General features: G+C 50.4%; 1 long non-coding RNA gene across 1 annotated transcript in view; it reads left to right on the top strand.

The window, feature by feature from the left end:
* The window catches only part of LOC129392067 (uncharacterized), an 8,943-nt gene extending 4,970 nt beyond the window's left edge, over positions 1-3,973 (top strand). Inside the window, exon 2 of the long non-coding RNA XR_008617116.1 lies at positions 1,371-3,973. This is a non-coding gene — a long non-coding RNA (uncharacterized lncRNA). The remainder of the gene's footprint in view (positions 1-1,370) is intronic.
* The last annotated feature ends 4,067 nt before the right edge of the window (positions 3,974-8,040 follow it).

Here is an 8,040-nt window from a genome sequence, read left to right as displayed (position 1 = left end):
CAAAGGAACGCCTCTCCTGGGAGCCTGGCTCTACCTGGTCCCAAACTGCTCAGGCAGCTGGGGCTGGAGCACTGGTTGGCTGGTCAGAAAGAAAGGCCTCGTGTGGGCACCTTTGTCCTCCGTATCATTTGGGACCCGCCTCTCTTGGGCTGCAAGTCCACATCTGAAGTGTGTGGGTTGAGAGCTGAGATGGGGGTCCAGGGTGTGCCAGAGTCTGGGGTTCAGGCTCCTGCTGGTGTGTGTGGTGGGGCTGTTGTTGTGGCTTGGAGCTGAGCAGGGCTGTTTTTGAGAGTGTGGCTCCAACTCTAGGCAAGGGCTGCCCTGAAGGGAAAGGCCAGTGCAGGGAGGGAGGAGAGCTCTTCAGAGAGCAAGGGGCAGAGGCCCAGGGAGCTGAGAGCATCAAGGACAAGAGGAGGTGGTAGAGTGGCCAGGTCCTGCTCTGGGAGTCGGGGATCATTGGGCCATCCCCGTGTGCTCAGTGCCTGGGGATCCATGACTTCCCTCTCTAAGATTTGCTTTCTCACCTAGGACTGAGAATCGATCTAACGGTCCTTTTGTCTCTAGATGCCTCTTTTCTATGAATTCATTAGAGAGTGGTTAAGATGCTCCTTTAAAATGGGTAGAAATCTTATTAAAAAGTCGAAATCCTTACAAGATTATGCAAATGTTTTGTTTCTCCCGTGTGTGTGTATGTGTGTGTGTGTATGTGTGCATGCTCACACACACATATATCTTTACATTCATATTTCCCTGTGTATTTACGTGTTTTTGTGTGGAGTTTTATATGCTCATTCATCCTTACAACAACCGTAGGAAGTGTACAGAGAAGGTAAGTCACTTGCTCAAAGTCACAAAGCTGGTTAATTTTTGACACAGGACTCTGAACCCAGGAAATCCTGATCTGGATTCCACCATTTCAGCTGTGGCTGGATATTACTTTTTGTTCTTTTTACCCTTGTCTTTTTCCTTCCTCTTTCCTTCTCTCTCCTCTCTCTCACTCTTCTCTCTCTCTCCTCTCTCTCTCGCCCTCTCTCTCTCTCTGTCTCTCGCTGTGTCTCAGCTTTTTTACATCGTTCTTTGTTTTCTTCTACTTCTCACCCTTTCTCATCTCATTTCTACCTTTTTTCTCTCTTCCTTCTTTCCTTCCTTCCTTCCATATTTCTCTGTATCAAAAAATACCTTACAATGGCTTAGAAAATGTAGATACAATTTATACTGAAACACCTCACTGCACACACAGAAAACGTAAATCGGTGAAGCAACCCGGCCGAGGGTGAAATGGGCCAGGTTTGAAGGAGGCAGAAGGTTCTCCTGGGTCACGAGTCTCTAAGGCTGCAGACTTCCTCACTTGTGTGTCTTTTCCCTTGCAGTGCACATCCAGACCAGAATGTATCATCAAACGCAGAAGCTGTGCTGCCCCCCACAAAAGTATTGCTGCCCACCATCCCAGCAATTCTGCCCCCCAACAAAGTATTGCTGCCCTGCACCACAGCAATACTGTCCCCCATCAAAGTATTGCTGCCCCTCACCCCGGCAGTGCTTCCCACAACCAAAATATTGCTGCCCCACACCCCAGCAGTACTGTCCCCCTCCCCTGTACTACTGGCCCCCACCAAAGCGGTGCTAGACCCCCCTCAGAATGCCAAGCAGCCTTGCCAGCCTCCACCCACGTGCAAGGTACCCTGTGTCCCCAAGTGCCAACACAAGTGCCCCCGCCCTCCGCAATGCCTGATGTCCAAGCAGAAGTCCTCCCTGGCCATGGAGTCTGAGGCCAAGCTCCCTGGAGAACAGAGACCATGAAGCCCATTGTCCTCTCTCAGCCAGCCAGCTGTCAGCACCACTCTCCTCCGGCTTCTGGAGGCAGCCACACTCCGGGAAAAGCAGCACCAGGTTGGCAGCTTCCTGGATCAAGATTTCATATTAATTAGCAGCTGCAAGTTCCATCTCAGAAAAGGATCTCTTTCTAAACCATCTAATCTTCTCTGCTGCCTTGTATCGCCTTTGCCCTGTCACTTCTTGGAAACTTAAGCAGCGTGGCGCGACATCCGTTCCTAGCACCCTTCGTTTCTGCTCCAGTTTTCCCAACTATTACACACAATTCCTTTGGCATGAATGTGTCTGTGCATTATTTGGTCATCTTGCAGGTGTGAATTCTTGCAGGGTTTCTATCCTGCTCCTCAATGCGGCGCCCTTGAAGGGCTGGGCATGAGGGTCCAGGTAGAGGAAAAGGCACTGGGAGATGCACTTTTGAGCTGAGGGACATTTTCCATGGTCCTGCCAGGGTGAGGAAGGAGATGGGCACGTGTCCCTCATGGGGCACATCCCCACATCCCTGGAAAATGAGAACAGCCCTTGGAGAAAGGGGGAGATTTTGCCCGTCTAGAAAACGGAGGTGGAGAAAGAGTAAGGGAAAATCAGCCAGCAGCTAAAGAGTAGAGTAGAGGCAAATAAATGGAAATTCAGAGAACACTCCAAGGGCGTGTGGTCAAAATGAATTGAGGACCGGGCCTGAAAAACTCTCCCAATAGTAAAAAAAAGACCAGAGTTTCTTCAAGCTAAACAAATGTGTAAGTAGAAGCCAGTCTATGTAAAAATCATACCTCCAACGCACACACATTTCCACTGTCAATATTTTATTAAAGTCAGAGCCCCCATTGTTTCTCCAGTTTAGGGTTCTCCAGGGCTATATTTGTCTCACTGGTCTCCTACATTCCATTCCCTAAATCCTTGGGGCATTAGGGGAACATGAAACTTCAGGCCCAAAGGTAAGCCCAACTGCTTCTTTCTATTAACATCCACTACACACATCCCTTTAGACCAAATCCTTCTCTCACAGCGTAGTGCACAAATTGAGGTCTTTGTTTCTCTTTCCTACACCTGCCTCCGGGCTACGAGGGAATCACTGAAAACCCACAGAAGTACCCAAAACGAGCCAGAACAGAACATCACATAAACTAAAAGTGTGAATTAACCCCATCATAGATCGCAGCCCCTGTAGAATTGAGAACTAGCTCAAGACAAAAGATTTAGCATCGCTTCCCTGCTGGCTGGTGTCTCCTTCCTCTGTCGTCTCTGTTCATGCCTTTCAGCTAGGCTCCATTCGTGTATCTATTTATCCATCACCGATCCATCCATCCCCACCAGCAATGCATCCTTGCATCCTTGGTAAGTACCTCCCCCTCCGTTTGCTTAGAATGTGATGTGTGCTGGGGAGGCACAGACTCACACACAGGGCTCCTGAACTGCTGGTTTAATCCCCGTATGAAGACCAAGCTGAGACCCTCAAGACAACAAAGCGAAATTTTACCAGATGACGTCTAGTTCACAGATGACTTGGAAGCTACAGATGTTTCATTCCTTCCCTCAGAATCCAGAGGAGACAGAGAGAGAACACTGAGGGCTCTTGAGGGAGGAAGGAGAACTTGGCCATCTGTTTCGTCACGTCCTCCACCACAGGGCTCCCGGAAGATGTCTGTCCAGGAAGAACCCCGGCAGAAGGGGGTTCCGAATGGAAGGACAGGGGGATGTGTGTAGGCAAGGAGGGGTACGTTCCAGGCCTGCGTACAGCAGCGGCCAATGCGGCGAGTGCCAGGTGTTCCCAGGAGGACAGCCCTCCCATGTCTCAGCCCCGGTCCCTGGTGGAGAGAGCACGTAGCCTCTGCAGCCACCGGCACCAGGTGAACACCACAGAAAGCTGGAGGGCGTGTGCAGTTTCCAGACCTATGTGTCGTAAATATTTCCAACACAGCTTTGCATTCAACAGAACCCAAGGATGACACACCGAATGAATTGAAAATCTCTAGACACCTTAAGTGAACTCCCTGAAAACGAGGAGCACTCTGAGCCAATACCCCACTCTCAGATACCTCAGTCCACACAGTCTCCAAAGAGCTCCTCTCTTGCCCCACATACATGACCTTGCTCGAGAACTCTCATTTGGGTTCTTATTCTCTAGTTCCTCACCCTCCCACACTCAGCTCATTAAGACAACGTTCAATTTTGCCTCTGTGCGCTTCACGTAATTTTCTCCTCGTGTAGGCAAGGAGGGGTACGTTCCAGGCCTGCGTACAGCAGCGGCCAATACGGCGAGTGCCAGCTGTTCCCAGGAGGCCAGCCCTCCCATGTCTCAGCCCCGGTCCCTGGTGGAGAGAGCACCTAGCCTCTGCAGCCACCTGCACCAGGTGAACACCACAGAAAGCTGGAGGGCGTGTGCAGTTTCCAGCCTCTCTTGCCCCACATACATGACCTTGCTCGAGAACTCTCATTTGGGTTCTTATTCTCTAGTTCCTAACCCTCCCACACTCAGCTCATTAAGACAACATTCAATTTTGCCTCTCTGTGCTTCACGTAATTTTCTCCCCCACTAATGGTCATACTTGGGTGTGTGCACATGTGCTTATGTGCAGACGATCTTGCAGAATTTTCCTTTATCCCGTCATAGTGGGTTTGGATGCCAGATGCATGCTTATGATGGACTGAACCCAATAGTGCCCTAGGCCTCACTTTACTCATGTGCATATTGGAAGGAATAATACCTGCAACCTGGGGTTGACGGGGAGGGGTCTTCAATGAGACAATGTAAATAAATAGTAAGGAGGATGTAATACATAGTAAATGTTGGATGAATATTAGCTCTTGCTTTTATTATTATTGTCCACTTGCTGAAAGAGCAGCAAGACCCTCCACTTATTACCACCATCCTGGCGACATGGTCTCCACACGTTTAGTAAGAACAAGGTGTGAGGGGCAGGGCACATCTTGGGGACAAGGACAAGGACCAATTGTGTAGACCAAAGCATCTGAGGGGTGTTCACAGGCGGAAATGACATTTCGTCCAGGGCCTAATCACCCCATTGGGTGGAGGCCCTTTTCTTCCACAATCTTCCCACGTGTAACACCTGCCCACGATGATTCCGGCTCTTGAGCCAGTCCTGGGCAGCTCTGGCCCACAATTACTTTTCCCGATCAATGTACACAGCCAGCCATGTCTTTTGGATGCAGACCCTGCTCCCAGGAGGAGGCTGACAAGCTGAGGAAGCATGGAGAGGGCACGAAGTGTGCAAAGTGCTCACTCACACAGATAACACCATATTGAAGCAGGTCTTGCTCTTCCTATGAGAGGTAGGGGTGAAATACAGAGAAGCTCCTTACGTGTTCAATGGAACAACACCTTGCACGTGGTGGAGATGAGGCTCAAACCCTGGTCCTTATCTTTGCAACGTGGCAAGTCCTCTGAACGTGCTAGTGGCTGGACGAAGCATAAAGCCTGAATCCCGTCTTTCCAGAAGTGACAACCCACTGATGCGTTGGGAAGGCAAAGGCAGTACGTTCACAAAGTCACACATTCACACGTGTTTATACAGGGGTACACGTTCATATCAAAGACACACACGGGATTGTTATTCAACCTAAATTCTCCAAGTGTGGAGACTTCCACTGACCATTGATAACAGAAGTTTGAGCAGCGTCCCCGAGGTGCCCGCTGTGACAGGCGTCGGCCGCCCAACTTCTCCATGCCGTAGGACTGAGCGGGCTGCCTGTCAGGGTGGGCGCAGGCATGCAGGCCGGCAGGGCAGTTGGTGCAGAAACTAGGAGCCACCTGTTACAAAAGTTTTTTTTAACATTTTAACTATGGAATCAGCAACAGCTGTGCGTACATCTTGACTCAGCCATGTGCACACTCACTCTCGCACACTCAAGTTCATATTCCCACATAGATTCATTCATGATACCTCCCATGAGGCCACCTCACAACACACACAGAGAAACCATCACAAGCTGTCAATCACCATGAAATACGTCTTCACTCACCCACACACACTCACAGACACCTCAATGCACCAACACACATATTCACATTGTCTTTCTTGTTCAGGCGCATCGCCCCAGAGCATAAAGTTAAGAGCCTCCCCAGGCTTCTGCAACATTACAGCCGATTATCGGCCGCTTGACCTTGAGTCTACTTCCAAGCACAGAGATCCCCGGCTGAAGGGGATGATGCTGAGGCCTTCGAAAGAATTGTGCCTTCCTCAGGGAAGAATATAATTACATCTTCCAAACAAAGAAATTCCCTAGAAGGTAGTAGAGTGCAAGAAAATGAACACACACACATCCTGGAGCCTGGCAGGACTGGGTTAAATCCTCTCTTCCCTAATTTTTCCTTAAGTAACCTTAGCCAATGGAAGCTTTCGCAGCTGTAAAATGAGAACAGGTCCGACTTCAAGGCCTGAATTAGAAACTCGAGCAGAGATTCTGACAGTCAGGGGAGGCCTGCCCCTCTCTCATCCTCCCAGGAGAAGACCACTTGAAAAGGGAGGGCATCTCTCAGTGGCCCAGATGATGGCACACACCCGCTGTGCCCCAGGGGATCCCCAGCTGGTGATGGATTTCAGCAGAGAGGCTCTAGCTCCAGCCACCAGGAACCTTTGTCCGGACCCCTGTCTGTTGATGCGGCCAGATCCAGAGGGTCAGCTCGGCCTTCCCCTGCATATGTGCGCATGGGCCCCGGCCTGGTGTTCCATAACAGATGCCTGGCACAGAAGATACAGTGGGCTTAGCCTCGGCCCAGGTTCTGCTGAGACCTCCTTGGTACCAATTGTCCCTACTGCTTTTGTGTGTGTGTGAGTGTGTGTGTGTGTGTGTGTGTGTGTGTGTGTGTGTGTGTGTGTGTGTGTTTATATGAGACTCAGAGGTTTCGAAAAAGGGAAAGAGCGATGTTAACAGATCTCCGGGAATATTACCATTCCCAATGCCCAGGATAAGCGTGTAGTTGTACCTGTGGCTTCTAGAAGACATGCTCCTATGTCCTCTGGTGGTAGATGCCATACTACATAATGCATGCTTGAGATAGCAGATTCCATACCCCAAAAAATCTGTTCTGGGTAGTGAGGGCTTAGACCAGAAAAGATGGACTGGATGTAACACCAAAATTCATGGATCTTCAGATGTTCCCATTTTCTCTAGTTACAGAGGCATTGCTACTGCCACCCCTGGGTTTGAGTTCTTCAGCTAATCCCAGCCAAACCATTGAAAAGTATCCACAGAGTTGGACGGGTAGGCAGAGAAGAGGATGTGAAACGGTTTAGGGACCAGGGAGGCTCTGGCCCTCCTTGCTGACCAGCGTTCCCAGCGCCTGGTGAATTGTGTGAGCTCACTACTCTTTTTTTTATTTTTTATTTATTTATTTTTTTATTTTTATTTTTTGTGGTATGCGGGCCTCCCTCTGCTGCGGCCTCCCCCATCGCGGAGCACAGGCTCCGGACGCGCAGGCCCAGCGGCCATGGCTCACGGGCCCAGCTGCTCCGCGGCACGCGGGATCCTCCCAGACCGGGGCGCGAACCCGGCTCCCCTGCATCGGCAGGCGGACGCGCAACCACTGCGCAACCAGGGAAGCCCCAATGAGCTCACTACTCTTGATGAATTATTAGTAAACCCAGGTAAACTGGCCCACGTGGCCTTTCTTCTCTGCTACTAGGGACCTGAGCCGAAATCCCTCTCCAAACCTATCATGGTTGCTTCTGCCAGAGTGACACAGATGGAAGGGGTTCTTCTCCCGGGAAAGCCTGGGACCCTCTAGGTTTCCCTCGCTGTCGAGCCCATGAAAAGCCTGCCCTCATGGTGAGTCCTAGAGGAGACACCATTGATTTCTAAGGATGCCTTGCTGTGCTGCAGTGTGAATTCCCATGATCTAGGGATACTGCAGGGCTTTCAGCTGAGCTGTGCCTAAATTCCCGGTCTGAGAATGAAACGTGCCATCCTCATGACTAGCTGGCCGATTTCCATTTCTGTTAGTCCAGGTCTTAGGACACTGGTAGCAAGTGCCACTACTTGCTTTCAAATGTGGCAACGACCTGCTCCCTACTTCTAAGAGTGTGCTTTTCCCCAGCTTTCAGAGCCTGACTCCACGGAGCACCCAACCATCGTGGAGCCCTTATTCTGTGCCCAACAGTGGGCACATGCTTATAGATGTGGTCCAAAAGAAACCTTTCAGCTGACATGCAGAATGGGGTTATCCTGCTTAGTAGATGAGGAAACTGAGGC

This window comes from Physeter macrocephalus, chromosome 4 (assembly GCF_002837175.3).
Source record: "Physeter macrocephalus isolate SW-GA chromosome 4, ASM283717v5, whole genome shotgun sequence".
In the NCBI taxonomy this organism is placed as follows: domain Eukaryota; kingdom Metazoa; phylum Chordata; class Mammalia; order Artiodactyla; family Physeteridae; genus Physeter; species Physeter macrocephalus.
Note: the sequence above shows the minus strand (reverse complement) of the source record. Positions and strands in the feature narration are given on the sequence as shown.